The sequence below is a fragment of the Petaurus breviceps genome, unplaced genomic scaffold (assembly GCF_028583685.1).
Source record: "Petaurus breviceps papuanus isolate PSGF00001 unplaced genomic scaffold, PetGlider_PUasm1.0 47, whole genome shotgun sequence".
NCBI lineage: Eukaryota > Metazoa > Chordata > Mammalia > Diprotodontia > Petauridae > Petaurus > Petaurus breviceps.
Window position 1 is genome coordinate 8,974,383 of NW_027186349.1, and position 17,873 is coordinate 8,992,255.

Sequence of the window (17,873 nt, forward strand, 5' to 3'; positions counted from 1 at the left end):
AGGGGTTCTACAGCAATAACATTCTTTTTGCATATTTCTGTCACTTCCAAAATTCCCAAGATTGGGAGAAATGAGAAGGGATTTTGAAATAGGAGATGAACTAAGTTTACCATAGATACCATCAATTTTAAAGTTGCCACCTCTTGTCACTTGCTATCTAACATTGTAATCTAATAAAGTGCTAGCCATCCATCATTAAGTTAGATCAACAGCAAGCATTTATTAAGTATTTATCTTGTACCAAGCTTTGGGTTAAGCTCAGGGAATACAAACACAAGAAGAAAATCTCTGCCCAAAAGGAATTTACATTCTAATGAGGGAAGACAACATATAAAAGGGAGTTAAAAGGGGGTGTAAGGGGAGAAAGTATTCTGTGCTAAGACATGTTAGATAAAATCTGGAGAGTCTGGTGTAGAGCTTGGGAGAGGAATGAAAACATGATGGCAGACCTGAATGTTTTCTTTTAAAATAATGGTTCTTAGGGGCGGCTAGGTGGCGCAGTGAGTAGAGCACTGGTCCTGGAGTCAGGAGGACCTGAGTTCGGATCCAACCTCAGACACTTAACAGAAAAAAAAAAAAACTAGCCATGTGACCTTGGGTAAGTTACTCAACCCCAGTTGCCCTCCAAAAAGCAAAAAACCCCAAAAGATGGTTCTTGGAGCAATCAGCCAGTCAGAGGAGGGGACTGCAGATTTGGAGTGTACTTTACCATCACAAATGATGTAGATGTATTCCAAGATGTGTAATACCACTGTATGGGAAATTATCTTTTTTCATAAACTTGAACACTTAGTGGACTTGTGGCAGAGAGGGATGGTGGAAGGAAGTGACTGCATGCTGCCCAGAACTAGAGACCTCCTTTATGTGATCATTGGCACTAACATTTCTTTTTTTGTTGGATTTTCCTCTACTTCATACTTTTACCACACCACCAAAAAGACTTCTTAATTTAAGTAAAAAACTATTAGAGGTTTTAGAAAGTTGTGTGTTTGGGGGAAGAAGGGGAACATGGAGAGAGAAATGGTGTCACAGCCTCATGTGTTGGGTGGGACGAGGGGGAAAATAAGTTAGTGGATGGTCTTTATGGGGCTCTTAAACTTTCTGGTTATCTAAAGCTACCATGGCTAAACTATAGGGTGGATCTTCGGGCATATAGCCTAGATCCAAACTAGTTGGCAGGCCACTTGGACCTGTACCAGGATGCAACATGTGGGGAAAGTGAGTGCCAAAGTAAGGCACCATCTGTGTGGTGGTGCCTGAATGACTTGAGTGTGTAAACATCTATGTCCTCAGGGCAGATGTCTGAAAGTCCAATGAGCAACAAGGGCTGGTTTTCACATTATACACAGGGACGATAGTCGAAGTCTCCCTGCTAGTATTTTCCAACATCTTGGCTGTGCCACATGTGAGGAGATAGTGGGCATAGATCAGTACATACAGCATCTGTGCTGCCTACTCAATCAGGTCACTCTAATTGGGATTATTAGAGTCTGACTCCTCCTCGGGTTCCAAGTTGAGGATCATGTCTAGTGCCTTCCTGTATTGGGGTACCTGTTCAGTGAACCCAGTGAGTTTGAACTTGTCCTGGATAATCTTCACCCACTTCACAGTAGAATTCATTTCCACAAAGCCCACAGAACCATGAGGTCCTCCGAACTACTCATCTCATCAGCCTGGAACTGGGGAGGGGGAAATTGTTCCCAGGAGCTGCACAGTAAAAGTCAAGGACCTGACCACTGCAGGAAGCAGCGGTGGGTAGGGGAGAAGGAAGGGGAGGCACTAACGTCTCTTAAGGAATATGATGGTGAAGGACAAATGAGTAAAGTGGCTATATCCACTCCATACTGTCAGAAGGTATCAGTAGTCTGCTTCACAGTAACCTGTTTTCTCTGGCTGTCAAACTCCTATCTTTTGCTTCTTGTGATATGGTTACCTTCTGCCAAGCTGAAAGCTCTTTCCTTGTGCCTTCTTTCTGTTCTCATTCCCATCTAGCTTAGCCTTAGGCTTCCCCAGTTCCTATTTTCCTTTGTGCTCTTCTTCCACTTTGTCCTTTGCAGCTTTATGCTATCATCACCAAATTTCCTTTTATCATAGGTCTCTTCCTCTCATACTATTTGCATCTTCTACTTAATGAAACCTATTTGATATCATATCCTTAGCCACTCTTCAGTACAGGTTGTCCTAGAAAAAGGAGGTGCCATATTGATCTCAGTAACACTTCTAGGTTTTCTCTCTTATCATTATTCATATCATATTCAGTATTCCCTCTTCCTTTCAGGGGAATTCTATCCATCAACATCACCTTATCCATACCCTTTGTATTCTTGTCTGCCAGCCTCCAGGATACCCTATTTTTTTTCCCCTCAAGGAATTTAGAGTCTTTTTAGCCCAACCTCTGTCCTCTTACATTCAAGTATGTACCTTATATTTGAATACTTGAGTATTTATAATGATCTTCCCTTAAAAACCTTGGCTTCAAAATTTATACCTCTCCTTATCTTCCATGATATATAGAGAAATAGCTGTCTTCTTCACTCTACCTTAGCTACCTACAGAAGCATTCATGGCCTGACTGGGACCTCATCTTCATGGATGTGCAATTTCCTATGATCTTGAAGTCTAAAATAGCTTCTCTAATGGTTACCTATTATTCACTCTTTTCCTTCACCATACTGTGCTAGTGACAGATTATCACCCATATAGCCCTTCTTTAGTTTTATTTTCCTGCCTTGTACCTTTAATTAACCATCTTAACTGCAAACTTGTCCTCAACTTTTGGCTTCCTTTTCTCCTTATCCTTCTGTTGATAAAGCGTTGGTAGTGTTTAAACCTAGGTCCACCCTGATTGCTCACCTTGTACCTACTGTACCCTCATTTATCTCACTTAGTCAAGGGGCATTTAGTAAGTGCTTACGATGAGTCAAGCGCTGTATTAAGCACTGGAGATGCAAAGAAAAGCTAAAACATGGTCCCTGCCCTCAGTGAACTCATGTTCTAACGAGAGAGATGATTATGTACATATAAAATATATTTAGTTCAAATGGGAGGTGTTCTCAGAGGGAAAGAACCAACAAAGAGAGGTGAGAGTGGACCGGTAAGGTATCTGACAGAAGATGGGATTGTCTCTGAGTCTTGAAGAAAAGCAAAAAGTATAGGTGAGGATGGGAGGCAGTTAGTGAAAAGACATGGAATTAGAGGTGGAGTGGTCTTTGCTAGAGCAACAAGAACAGTTGTGACGGTGGATCACAGAGTACTTGGAAAGACATGAAGTTTAAGATTACAAAGGTGGTAAAGGGCCTGATTGTAAGGGCTTTAAAAGCCAAATATAAAATTTTCACTTGGACCCTTCTTGCCACATGTTAATACTCATAATTCTTTGATGGACTTGAGCTCACTGCCCACAGGGAATGTTTAAAAAGTCTCATGTCAAAGCCCCTGGTGTTCTCATAAGCCCTGATCTTTCAGTAGTCATAGATTTAGAGCTATAAGGTATGGAACTCACTTGATTTGACCCCATCATTTTACAGATGAGTAACATGAAGCCCAGAAGTATATGGGTTGTAAGTTTCAGAGTCAGGATTTGTATCTCTAGGTACTCTGTCTCCAAATTCAAACCTTCTCCACTTCTGCCGCAGTGCCCCCAAAGGACGTGAATTTAACTCAACCAACATTTATTTTATTCATTCATTCATTCATTTATCTATCTGTCTATTTATCTATGTATTTGCTTACTTTTAGTTTACAAGATTCAGTTCCACAATTCCTTGAGTTTCAAATTTTCTCTTCCTACCCTCCTCCCCCCATGGGGGCATACAATCAAGTATAGGATCTGCAAATACTTTCACATTGGACATTAGTCAGGTTATAAAGAGGGATTGTGTCAGATGGAATGAACAATGGGAAAGAGGATATAAAACCGAAAAAGAAAAAGAGTAGGTAGTTTGCTTCAATGTGGATTCAAACTCAGTTCTTTCTCTGGATGTAGACATCTCTCCATCATGAGACTTTTGGGGTTGACTTATAACCCTGAATTGCTGAGAACAGTCCAGTCTATCAGAGTTGGTTGTCACATATCTGTTGTGTCTGTAATTGTGTACAAATTTCTCCTGGCTCTACTCTTCTCACTCAGCATCAGCTCCTCGTTTCTTACAGCACACTATATATGTGTTTATTTTTTAAGAAGGGAGTACATTCCACGCATGGGTGACTGCCATTGGAGATGGGAGATGAGTATCAGGTGTGAAGAAGAGAGAAGGCTTGTTTGTCTATATCATGGAGTTTGGAAGGAGAAAGAAGAAGCAGTGAAGCTGGAAATATAGGTAGGATCCAGGTTGTATAGGGCTTTAAGAGCAAGATCTAGTATCATATTTGATTGAAATTAATTTATATTTGATCTTACAGACAAAGAAACTACTGGAGTTAGTTGAGTAGGAGAGTCACATGTTAGGTCTATTCTTGAGAAAAATTCTTTGGCAGCAGTGCCTACAATTGATTGGAAGGATAAATCAAGGAGGCTCTGGAGGTCTTCATGAGGGCAAAGAAGAAGTAGAGGAGGGGTGAAACATAAAAGACAGTAAGATCAGATAGGGAAATGTCAGAGTTCATAATTAGGGTTAGAATTAATTGTGGGTAATACAAAATCTTGTATGTGACCAACCCTACATGTGGTTGAGATAGAGTGAAAGAATTGGTCCTTGTTTTTTTGCCTTTTGGAGGGCAATAATTGGGGTTCAGTAACTTGCCCATCGTCACGGATAGTTTTTTTTGTGTTAAGTGTCTGAGGTCGGATCTGAACTCAGGTCCTCCTGACTCTGGGGCCGGCGCTTTACTCACTGTGCCACCTAGACACCCCTTGGTCCTTGGTTTTAAGGAGACTGAAGAAAAGGAAGTTTGAAGGATCAGCTTCATCCATATGAGAAGTTCTCTAGTATAAAAGCAGGTGAATTAGGAGCAGAACTCCTTGAGAAAGGAGAGGGAATAATCTGGGCTGAGCAATATGTTACATTACCATAATTTTGACTGGATGGAATTTTGAATGAGAGGACTTCAAAGGAGGAAAGGTTACTGAGCAAAGGAATTAAATGGAGACTTTGAAAGTGATGATAGGAGCAAGAAATATGTGACTCCCAGGCTAATACTATATTGAGTTATGAGAGAGATACTTCTTAAATGAAGACTTTGAAACCATACATCATCAGCTCCCTCATTTCCCCTACTTCACACATCAAAACCTGTCTAGAATAACATTACTCCTCACCCTTTTTGTTCCAATGTCTGATGGTAGTGTTCCCTTTTTTTGGTGTACTTTATTCTGTCCCCTCTGGAAACTTGCCCATTGAGAATACGTTCCCCACCTTCTCATTTTCAACCTTTCTGTACCTTCTGTCTTGAACTTGCTGTCTGCAGACATTCTCATCTGTCTCGTTCTTAAGAAAACAAACAAAAGTCATATGTCTCTTACCCCCTTGTACTGTTAATTTATATAGTTTCTTCACTTTCACTATCAAACACCTCTCAAGGCCATCTGCACTCAGTTCCTTTATGTCTTGACTGTCCACTGATAAGTCATCCTTTTGCAGTTTGGTTTCCAAGCCCTCTAGACTGAATGCTGCTCTTAAAGGTTACTAATGATCTTTTAGTTGGGCCTTTTCTATAGACTCATTTTCCTTGACTTCTCTGCAGAAGAATGCAGTAGACCTACCTTTCATAGGAAGCTTTTTCCACCCCTCCCCCATCCTTAAATCTAGTGCATTTTTTGTATTGATTTATCCTATATAGAGCTTGTGCATGTTGTCTTTCCCGTTCAACTGTGAGGTCTTTGAGAGCTGGAACCTTTCTTTATATCAGCTTGTGCCTTTCTTTATATCATCAGCGCTTAGTATATAGGGCCTGGCATGTTGCAGACTTACTTAATAAATGTTTATCGACCAACTGGGCCACATCATTTCTCCTGGGTACTCTCCCTTTCCCACTTTCAGTGGTACTTCATTTTGGTTCTCTTTTTTTTTTCCCTTTCTTATTCAACATGTTCAAAAAAGAAATTATTATCTCCCTCCCCTAAACCTGGCCATCTTCCAGAAGTTCCCTGTTTCTTTTAAGCAGTCTTTCTCATCAGACAGGTTATACCCTAGGAGTCATCTTAGACTTTTGCCTCTGTCTCACTCTGCTCTTCTCCATATATAATCAATCATTCTCCTTTCCACTTTTATGCAGCTGCCAAAATCTTCCCAGGGTTAGGGGCCTGAGGAGAAAATATAAACGCAGCCTGGTAGTTACGACTTTCCCCAGTTTGGCTACTAGAGATTGAATTACTAACTGTTCCCATAATTGTTGAATTCTGTCCCCAGTGGCAGCATTTACACAAAAGCCACCCCTCCAGGCCTAGAATATACTGTTCTCAACTCTTTCTTCCACAGTCATATGCTCCTTTGAGGTTTTCTTTTTTCAGGGATACCTCTTCTGAAGCCTTCCCAGATTATGTAGTAGTTATTTAACTTCTGTACTGTCTGTCTCCCCAACAATAGAACATTTTTTTTTTTTACCCTGGACATTGTTTCATTTTTACCTTTGTTTCTCTGTCACCTGGCGTTTAGTAGATTTTTGTTCAGTTTAACTGATCGTAGGTACTTTAAATGCTTCTCCATTTACCTTCCTCCCTCTACCCCTCCATACCTTTGACACATTGTATCAGCAATGCAGTATTCACAATGTCTATGGTAATTATAGATATGCTGATGTAGTTATCAATCATAAAATATATCAGGCTTTCTATATGGGCGATAAAGCTGGAACATTTATTAAAATACCAAAAGACTGAGTCCCAAAACCAGAAAGTGAAAGCCATCAGAGTAGTTATGAAATGGGCACAGGTAGATAAAGTAGAAAGCACCCACATTCTCAAGTCTTTGAAACAGAACAGGCTACCTCAGGCAAAGGTCCTCCTCTCCCCACTCACAGCAACCACCCAGCATCCAGGAAGTGCGCTCTCAGCAGCTCCGGCCCCTGGCAGTCCTCAGCAGGAGTCCTTAGCAGAAATTCTGGCTGACTCAAAAAGGGGTTTGTGCTTCCGCTTCCGCAGCCTCTGCTGCTGCTGCCGCCACAGGAACTCTAGCTTGGCTTCCGCTTCCTCTTGCTCCACCCCTTCCTGCTACGTCAGCAAGTCCAACGGGGCATAGAAGATCTTTAAATCCCATAACCCTTACACACATCTAGTTAATATTTATAAATTATTTGTAAAACTGATTTTCTATTTCAGTTTAATGCTGTTTCAGTGATAATTTTCCAAGGCTTATGGAATGGAGGAGTTTTTTATGTTTTTCAGGGAAAGTCTTATGAATGATAGCTTTAGCATTGCATGTTCTTAAATTATGACCATGTACTCCTAGTTTTTTTTAGTATAACTTGTTTTTAATATTGTGATTAAATATAACAGTCTAGTTTAAAACAAGTTCTCAAATGTGGTCTAAGGACTCTTGGCAGTTCCTGAGGCCCTTTAAGGTCAAAAAAATTTTCATAATAATACTAAGATGTTATTTATCTTCCCTTTTCTTTTAATTTTTTTTTTCTTTTTGGAGGGCAATTGGGGTTAAGTAACTTGCCCAAGGTTACACGGCTAGTATTTTTGTGTGAGTGTTAAGTGTCTGAGCCGGAACCGAACTCGGGTCCTCCTGACTCCGGGCCGATGCTCTACTCACTGTACCACCTAGCTGCCCCTATATTCCCTTTTCTAACTACATATTTCCGAAAATCTCCAGATTTTCTTTATATATGTCAACCAAAAATAACATATTTCAACATATTGACTGCAGAAGCAGCTATGAGAACTCAACTGTCTTTTATTAAGCCACATATTAAACAAATTCTCAAAAATATGAAAAATGACTACTCTTTTTGCTAATTTTTTTGTTTTGAAAAATATGGTTATTTTTCATAAAATGTGTTATTCATGTTAAGAATTATTAACAAATATTAGCAATAATAAGTATATTGTTTTTAAGTAAACTAGTAAAAAAATTTTTTAAATGTTAATTTCTAATGGCAAATATTTATAGATGTAATCCATAGATGGAAAAGCTTTTTGGGGTCTTCGGTAATTTTTAAGAGTTTAAAAACAGTATTGAGACCAAAATGTTTTAAATTCATTTCATTCAGCAGGAACATTTCCTGTAATTTTTGACATGATTACTTCATAACAATAGTTCACAAAAAGATACTTAGTGATCATTTGCCTGCTTGTATTCTTTCCCAAGGAGGGGAGGGGGGTGGAGTGAACAGTACAACTTATAAAAAGGAACCCAGAAGGAATTTTGGTAAGATGCTATGTATTCCTTAGCATGAAAGTAATAGACATTATCATATAACCCCTTAGTTTTGTATAGAACTTTACTGTTTACTAAGTAGTACTTTCATGTGTGTGTTATTTTAGCATCACATAAACTGTGAAAGTAATGATCAAGGTGAATATTTTTCTGATTTTTTTTTTTTTAAGCAATTGGGGTTAAGTAACTTGCCCAAGGTTACACTGGCCAGTTATTTTGTGTGGGTGTTAAGTATCTGAGGCTGGAACCGATCCAGGATCCTCCCGACTTTGGGGCCGGTGCTCTTACTCACTGCGCCACCTAGCCTTACTCACTGTGCCACCTAGCTGCCCCTTTTCTGATTTTTTAATGATGGAAAAACTAAGGAAAAGATAAATGATTAAAATAACTTGCCTAGAAGTACTAAGAGGCAGTAAGGATTGACACCTAGGTCTTAAGAGATTTGTAGTCCAATGAACTCCTCTTATATAGGAAACTACCATTGGTCCCTTTATCAAAATTTGAGAGCCCTTTCTTGACTATAAATAAGTGATAATGATATGTGTGGGAAAAGTCCTTAAAGAACTGAATAAAAAAATGAACTCTCATTTTGGCACAATTGAATATGAGCTGTATAAGAAGTTTGTGGTAAATTATTTAGGTCACCTATTTAGTACAAATGGCAAAATTCTAAAAATTATGTTTTGTTTGTGGACAATAAAAGCACAGATTCCTTATTTTTAAGAATCTAAGCCACAGAAGTCAGTAAATCACCAGAGAATTAACTGAGTATGATAAAAAATTTTCAAAATACCTGAATTAGGGTTTGAGATTTTTTGTGATGAGAATACTTTTTTTTTTTTCATTTTGGGACAATTGGGGTTAAATGACATGCTCAGGGTCACACAGCTACTAAATGTCTGAGGCCAAATTTGAACTCGTGTCCTCCTGACTCCAGGGCCAATGATCTATCCACTGTGCTACCTAGTTATTCTGAAAATACTTTTTTAATGTGTACATTTATATTTATATATATATTTACTTTTATGTATTTATTTAAAGCTGTCAGAATAGATAGAAGAAAATAGATTAATGATTATTAAAGTAGTTTTTTAAAAAAGCCCATCAGCTAGGATCATTGAGGCAACTGAGCAAATTCCCATAATGCTAAACCAATGTTAGAGCTTCCTAGACTAGGGTTTGGGCATCTGAGAATAGTGAAGTTCATAGGCCTTAATTTACTAATCTGTAAAATGAGGGATTTAGATTAGATTATTTCAGATCTCCTCTAAAATTCTTTGGGCCCACAAAAAAGGAGTTGGATATTTGGATCTTAAAGTGAGATTATTTTGAATTTTTGCAAAATTCTGCTCAAGACTAATTAAAGCTTTTTCTATTGGGGCAGGAATGAGAAATGCTCTTCTTGAGTTTTATTTACTGCTTGGTTTATAAAGCAGTTAACATAATACACAATCAACAAATAATAAATATGAAAACACATAAAAAGAGACTCCTATTTGGAGCAAATTTGTCTCTGTGTGTGTTTTTTCCCCTAAAAAAACAAAGCGTGGCCAAAATGCTGTTAGAATTTCAGAAAGTTATTCCTGTCAACTTTGGTTTGCTTTTATTTTCTGAATATGAAAAAAAATTACTCTTGTCAAAAATAGGAAAGGAAATCAAGGGTAAAAAAAATCTTATTTTATAGTCCCTAAAGAGGTCAAGTATCTTTTTGAATCTTTTTTTATAACCTAATTGTCTTATACGTTATTCCTTCTATTTAAGGAGAACAGTGAGGAAATGTAATTCATAATACTTGTTTCTTTATCACTTAGAATGGATTTGTTCCAGCTTTACAGTTAGTTTTTCAGAAGGCATTGTGCTGGCTGCATTTCTGTTTAGTTTGCCATTCTCCTCCCTCTTTACATTTATTTTTTCTCTCTTTTAAACCCTAGTAGTACTTCCCTTGAATACCTGTGGATTCCCACAAATAGAAAGGAGAAACTATATTGAGCCTGTCCATTTACTTCCATTACTAGATTGGATACTAACACTTCAGTGCAGCATCACCTTCATCTCTGTATACCCAGTTAATCATTTAATACATGTTTATTGTTGCCTGTTTCTTTATATTTATTTTAGGCTGGCTAGCCTATTCTTTGTAGGCTCTGTTGTTTAATTTCCTTCTAATGGCTTAGGCCAGGTGTGGGGAGAGAACCTGTGACCTGGAGGCCACATGCAAGGGATTTGTTCTGTGAAGTTGAGATCCAGGCAAAGGGCCACACTCGAGGACCTAGAGGGCCACATGTGCCCTCAAGGCCACAGATTCCCCACTCCTGACTTAGGCATATGCTTTAGTTGTGGCTAGTTTACTTGACAGATGAGGAAATTCACTTTATGTATTTTCCACTTTGTCAGATCATTCGTTTTCATAGTCATATGTTTTAGAGCAACATAAAGCTGTTGTCACATCCACACAGATGTCATTGTTTTCTTTACTCGAGGAATAGTGTCTCATCTTTCATTAACCTCTTATACTTGTGTTTTTCTGGTTATTTCCCATAGCAAAAGCTCAGAACCATTGGAGTAAAGAGTTTCTTATAGACAAGTTAGGAAGCAGGGTTGGTCATAGGGACTAGTCTTGCTCCCATCCCATCTCAACAGAAAGATTGAGTGCCCCCTTGACTTTGCTGGCATCTCTGGCAGGTGGTGTGGGTATGGGAAGAGCAGGGACACTTTGGATATTGGGCTCATTGGCAAATTATAATTGTTTCTGTATATTTTAATAGTATAAAATCAAGTTAGGATAAGAAAAGTAATTATTTATGTTATGACCGGTAGTTAAGGTGGTGGAAGTACCACCCTAAAGTATCCCTAAACCAATGTTTCCAGCACATTATAATAGGCTGCACAATCCAAGTTTTAATAGTAAATCGTCATGTTGATTGTCAGTTTACCACTTCTTTTCTCTGTCCCTATATTTGGTATGTGACTGAGTTTACCATACCACTTTAGGACCTTCAGACCCAGTTCTCTGTCATTTGAAATTGCAGTTTAGCACAAACCATGTTTCATTTAAAGTTAGGATAATTTTAATGAGAAGCTGTAAGCTGTGGTTTAGGTTTTCCTTTACAGAACTTACACAGTTGTCCTAAAAAGGTGGTGGGTGAAAAATAGACCTGAAACACAGGAGACTCAGGACAAGAAAATCAGTTGTGGGGAGAATCAGTTACTTCCTTTCCCCATCCATCGAAATCTGTTTCTATATTGTATCATACATGAAATGTAAAAGACCACCCACTGTAGTGGGAAACCCTGAAACTTCCAGGCACACTGGATATGATCAAAGTAGAGTGCTGTGCTTTCTTTACCCTTATTGTTGTCAGAGTTCTCTGATTTTCTCTCTTGCCTTACCACTTTTCCCTCTCCTTGCTCTTTCTTCTGGAGCCTTTTGGGTCCAGTGGCAAGATTCAGATCAGGACAACTGGAGATGGCCCAGGATACAGTGGGGGATCTTGGTCTTTTTAAATTAAGGTCTTTCCCAGGTCTCAGTTTACTGAGACAGCACCTAATCAGTGATTAAGAGTAGGTAAGAAATGGCCTCATTTACCTAGTATAAAAAAAAATCAATCTGGGTGGGAAAGACCCTCAGGTTTCTGGCCAAAACAGAAAATTGCTATTTTAACTGTCTCTGAGCCAGCAGGGCCTGAGCAGTGACCAAATAAGGCGTGGGCTGGGACCTATTGTTGGCCACTCCATGAGAACCAAGAATGATTTGGGTTTAAGGCATGGTCCCTTAAGAAAGAAATCTAGCCCATAAACCCCAAGATATCTTGCAAGGTTTTAGCAATCAAAATTTATATTCCTTTAGGTAGAGCACCTATTATATATTATATATGATATATAAATAAATATATTATGTTATATATTATGCTATTCTGTGTGGAAAGGGGGACAGAAGGAGAAAGGAAGGGCCAGAGGAAGGGAGCGAAGGAAAGAAGGAACTGCGTTGCCCAACTGCAACTACCTAGTTGGTCCCCAGTAGGGCAGGTACTCATAGGTTGTTGTTTGTCCTTTGTTCTTGAAGAGAACCATGACTTTAAGAAGGTGATGCCGTGATTTGCAAGTGAATTGGATTTCAGTGAGGTAGGGCTGTCCAAAGTCACCATCTCTCCTCGGGAGCTATCTGGTCAACTGGCAAGATATAGATCAGGATGATTGGAGATGACCCCCATATCCTATAGTAAACTTCAATATCACTAGTTGGAAACTATCAAATCTATTAAAGTTAAAAAGCCTCCTATTTCCATTTGATGAAAATAATAGGAAAAAAAAACCATAAGAAGAGGAAGTATTACTTAAGGACAAGACATTATAAATGGAATGACTTCAACTTGAATACTTCCTTTCCTAAAATCAAAAATTTGTCAAGATACTGTTTTGTCACCTTCTAGATGAATGCTAAGGGACAGGACTAGGAGGAACTAGGTGACAGAGTGGATAGATCACTGACCCTGGAGTCAGGAGTATCTAAGTTCAGATTTGGCTTCAGATACTTGTACTAGCTATGTGACCCTAGGCAAGTCACTAAACTCCAATTGCCTCCAACCTCCTCCCCGCCCCCAAACAAACCAAGACCAAAACTTTGGCCCTCTGTTTAGTTCCCTTTACTTAACCTTGAAAATAGTCTGTGAGTATTTACCTTTGAAAACAGGTAATGGATATTTATTAAGTGCCTGCTGTGTTCCAGGACCAAAAAAAAAAAAATTTCCTGTTCTTGAAGAGCTTACATTCTGTTGGCTTTGGGGGAAAATCATTCTGTACCCCTTCAGAGTGTTTTTCATAAAAATGGCATAACCTTTTTTTTTTGCCCTTTAAGTTAAAAACTTGTCCACTCCAAGCCTTAACAAGTCTCCTTGCTTTGTCCCATACACTTAAAGAAGTCCTTTTATTGTCCCTACTTAGAGATGACAGAGAGGCAATTGCCTGTTCTGACTGACCTGTTTATTTGACTTAATAGTATTCTGTTTTCTGTTATATATGAACATGCCATAGAATATAGTGTTTCAAATTACTTTTTCAGTTTTTTCCTAATTAAAAAAAAATTTTTTTTTTGCCTCCTTTAGCTAGTGTGTAGAGAAGACCCCAAAAAAGTGAGAAAAATTAAACTTGAGTTTAAGGTGAAATTCACAGTGAAATTGATATCTCATCCATCCTTCCTATTAAAGATTTTTTTATCTTTCATATCTGACCAGGATTGCCATGTGACATTTTGCTTTGAAGTTCATTTCAAAGTCTGCCCTGGTCTAACAAGTCTGAATAGATTTAATTATTTTAGCTCACACCTATTCAGTGTTACATAATACTATGTTGTGTAAGAGAATAGTCTAGAATTGTCCAGGAGATCTTGGAGTTACATCGACACCAACTGTGTGGTGTGTGTAGGGATATATTAAATGATATGATAAAAGAGAGGGGGTAGAGAGAATAAAATGTAAACTTGTTTGGGAATTATCCAGACTTGTAATTGAAAAGTTGGATCACCTTTTTATCACAAGCTGCTAATCCAAATAAGGGACACCCAGCTAATCAGAGGAATGTTTTGTATTCCCCTCCCATCTTCCCCCACCCCCAATATAATTTCACATTTCCTATCTGCTTTTACACTCAGTTAGTATTTAGAGTAATTATTCCATATGTCAGTCTCCATCTATGCCATAAGGAGCCAAGATAGATTACAAATGTGCAGACACAACATGAATTACATACAGTGGTAGCTTTAATACCTTACAGTAGTTTTAAAAGCCTCATGATTTTGTCTCTTGGAGTCATTGGCTGCTTACTGTATCTTGCTAATGCCATAGTTTCCTATAAATTCATCCTAGTAGTGAGATTTTCAACAGAGGTTTAAAAAACTGCTTAATGTCTGAGATAGTGTGTTTCAGTACTTAATTTTTTCAAAGAGGAATAATGGGACTCATATAAAGGTTATTAGACAGCTGTTGCTTGATCTTGAACAGTAAGACAGGATTGGGATCATCTTGGGAGAGGACTGCAACCCAAGGAGCCACAGTTAATTGAAGCCTAAGGCATTTATTATCTGATGAGTCATATTTTAAGTTTCAGAGCTGATTCCAAGGGTAGCACCACAGAACATAGAAGTATTATATTTAGAAAGAAGTCATGCTTGTTTTTTCAGGATGTTTCACTGTAAAAGCCTTTGCAATTATTTGTTAAACAAGACTTGGAAGTCTCAAGGAGGATGGGCACCTCTGGCCCATGTATCTACTTCTCCTTTTTTTTGGTCAGTACCTTATTATTCCTCTTCTCCACGTCTATTGCCCGCCCTCTTCTTCCCCCTTTTGGCTTGGGAAATTATTTTTCATATAGTAGGCAGTCATCTTTTGTTTAAAATCCCTTCCAAATTTTGGTACTCCAGTGAGTGTTTTCATTTATACAGAGTAGCCTGAAGAGCTGATTCCTTGGGAAGGATGCTTTTTTATGCAGAGTTGACCGTTAATAAAGTTTTTTTTGTTATTATTAAGTCATCTGAATCAGAGCTATCTGCCTGCTTTATAGCTATAGGACAAAAGTATCTCCACACATATCTGATACTCATTCTAAATTCAGTTGAAGGTATATGGGAGGCCCCATAGATAAAGGTGGGAAGAAAATGCTTTCTCTTTTATCACTAAACTCCTTTCTCTCCACCCCTCTATCTCCCTCTTGGCAGTGACTTTTTCTATTGTTACAGATTTGGGTGCTTACATGGGCGTTTATAAACTCTGTGACTTTGAGCAAATCACATCCTTACTGGGCTTTAAATTTCCTGTTTTGTAAACAGCAGAGAAAGTGATACCTTTCTTTGACTCACAGGATTGTTTTGAGGATCATATAATTTATATAAAAGCATTTGAAGCAACTATCTAAGTGTAAGCTATTTTTATTTATGTTGTGAATTAGCTTCTCTTTTATCACAACCAAGAAAGATCTGGGAACCAGTCATTTAAATGGGTTCATTGGTTGACATTACATATGAGCTGATCACACTAAGTTTAAGTGAAAGTCTTCTCTAAAATGAATCAGTGGCTAAAGAAATTATTAGGCTGATGTTGGCAGCCCTTTAGGTAAATCTTATTTGATCCTTGGGTAATTTGTGAGTGGAAAGAATCGTATCTCTCATCAGCTTTTCCAGGCCTTCTCCAATACTGACAATTCTGTCTCATGTCACCACTTTTCTCGACGCCTTTCTTTACCTGAGCACAGGTCAAACCTACCCTTTCCCCACTTGCTTACTTGTTGCCTTTTTCCTGCCCTCATTAGATGACATTGGATGGAGCCAATTGGCTCTTATGGCAATTCCGGCCCTAGTTTTAAAGTTTCTGATAGAGAAGTGCCATTGGAATTCATTTTTTTACTATTTCTATAGCAATAAAAATATTAAGTAATATCTTCTGAGAAGTAATGCATAAGCTTTGCGATAGGTAAATCATTTGAGAAATAGTTGTTGTTTTTTTTATGGTCATGATAACCCTTAGATTCAAACTGTGTTCCAGTGTTTAGTGTGGTAGGCAGAGCAGAAGTGAGTTGTATCTTTAAGAAATAAAGTGTAATAGTATTGGGGTACATTTGTTTAAAGTTATAGGGGATTTCTCTTTTCTTCTGCTAGAGATTTCCAATTCTGACGTGGAACTGAAATGAGAGAACTAAAGTGGAAAATATGGAAGCAATACAAGTAGATCATTGCCCAGTGAACTTGACTTTGTGTTCTAACAAAATTATAGAAATTATTAATAAAGGGACAGTCTTTGAATGTATAAAAAAAAATAAAACAGTGATCTTGAAGAACCAGTATGACTTGATTAAAAAAAAAAGTCCTTGATGGATTAACCTCATTTGCCTTTTTATAAAATATGGTTGCTGGTAGACCAAGAGAGTGTTTAGATTTGAATTGTCTCAAGATCATCTTGTGTACAGTATGAAGATATGTGTCCAGATGATAGATGGATTGAGTACTGCTTAGAGTATTCAATAAATATTTTGATGTCTGGAAAAAGACACCCCAGAGATCTGTGCTTGGGCCCTTGCTGTTTACAGATTTTATCAATGGTTTGGATAGAGACAAAATTAGTATACTTAACAAATTTGCAAAACTAGGAGAAAGAGTTAATTAATACACTGGATGACAGGACTGGAACATCTTGACAAGTTCAAACAATGGACTGAATCTAAGAAAATGAAACATAATAGGGATAAATGCACAGTCTTAATTCTAAATTAAAAAAAAATCAACTCACCTTTAAGGCATGGCTAGACAATAGTTTTCCTCAAAACAATCATGGGATTTTACTGGACTGCAAGTCCAAAAGTATGATCTGGCAGCAAAAAAAAAAAACCTAGCTACATTAAGAGAGGCACAGTGTTCAGACAGTAGAGGAAGTAAGCTGTCAGAAGCACATCTGGAGTAGTATACTTGGTTCTGGTTTCCACATTTTAGGAAGAACTTTGATATGCTAGAGAATGTTTAAAGAAAGCAAATAGATTAAACTCTGTGCCATTTGAGGATTGGTTGAAAGAAGTGGGAGGTGTGGGATCTGGAGAAGAGAAGACTTAGAAGTGACATGATAACTGCCTTTAAGTATTTGAAGGACTTTCATGTGGACTTGTACTGCTTGGTCCCAAAGCAGAGAACTCTTTGGGAGAGGCAAATTTAGATTCAGGATAAGGAAAAACATAACAATTAAGGCTACCCTAAAGTAGGATGTGTTATTTCAAGAGGTATTGGGTTACTCCTCACTGGAGGTCTTCAGGCAGAGACTGAATGACCTGACCAATTGTGGCACATGTTTAAGAGAGGATTCTTGTTCTTCTGTGACCTCTCATGTCCTTTTTAATACTGAGATTTCTCTGCTTATGTGTATTTTGGCTAAGCTTGAGATTTTCTAAATTCATGCTTAGTGGCTTTAGCAAGATTTTAATATACCTAAACCTATATAATCACCTCTAAAACAAATAGAACTTGGAATCTTTAGGAGGGTACGTTTTGGTCGTTTAATATCTATTTCATTCTTTTTGAAGAATAAGAAGAAATAGTTCAATTGGGACCATAAATGCAAGAATAAATCTGTCAGAGATAAATCTGCCTGTTGCCAAATTGATGCGTTTGAATTTTATCCTAGAATCATTTGAAGTCCTTCACAATGTGGTCCCAGCTTTCCTTTTCAGATTTATTTCATGTTCTTCCCACATTCTTTCTTTTATCCTTCTTTCTATTACTTGATGTTCCCATCATCTGCCTCCATGTCAGAGAAATTGCCATACAGAGTATATGGCGGTTCAATCTAATCCATGATTCTGACCATCACAATGAAATACCATTCATCCAGACCCAGAAATACTGAATCCTAGAAGGATTCTGGCAGTTGGAGAAGTAAAAGTTTCATGGATTATCAATAGCAAGACTCTCCTTTTAGAGCATAGAAACTGTTGCTTGATTATAGTTGTGGATTCTCTCTTCTCTCTATTTCCCTCTCCTCTCCTCTCCTCTCCTCTCCTCTCCTCTCCTCTCCTCTCCTCTCC

The 17,873-nt window shown here is 38.1% G+C and overlaps 1 protein-coding gene and 1 pseudogene across 1 annotated transcript in view; one reads left to right on the forward strand and one right to left on the reverse strand.

Moving 5' to 3' along the window:
- The window catches only part of MYO10 (myosin X), a 266,909-nt gene that overhangs the window by 51,753 nt on the left and 197,283 nt on the right, over window positions 1-17,873 (forward strand). The gene's annotated exons all lie outside the window — the stretch shown is intronic.
- Window positions 994-4,746, reverse strand: LOC138171789 (casein kinase II subunit beta pseudogene; annotated as a pseudogene).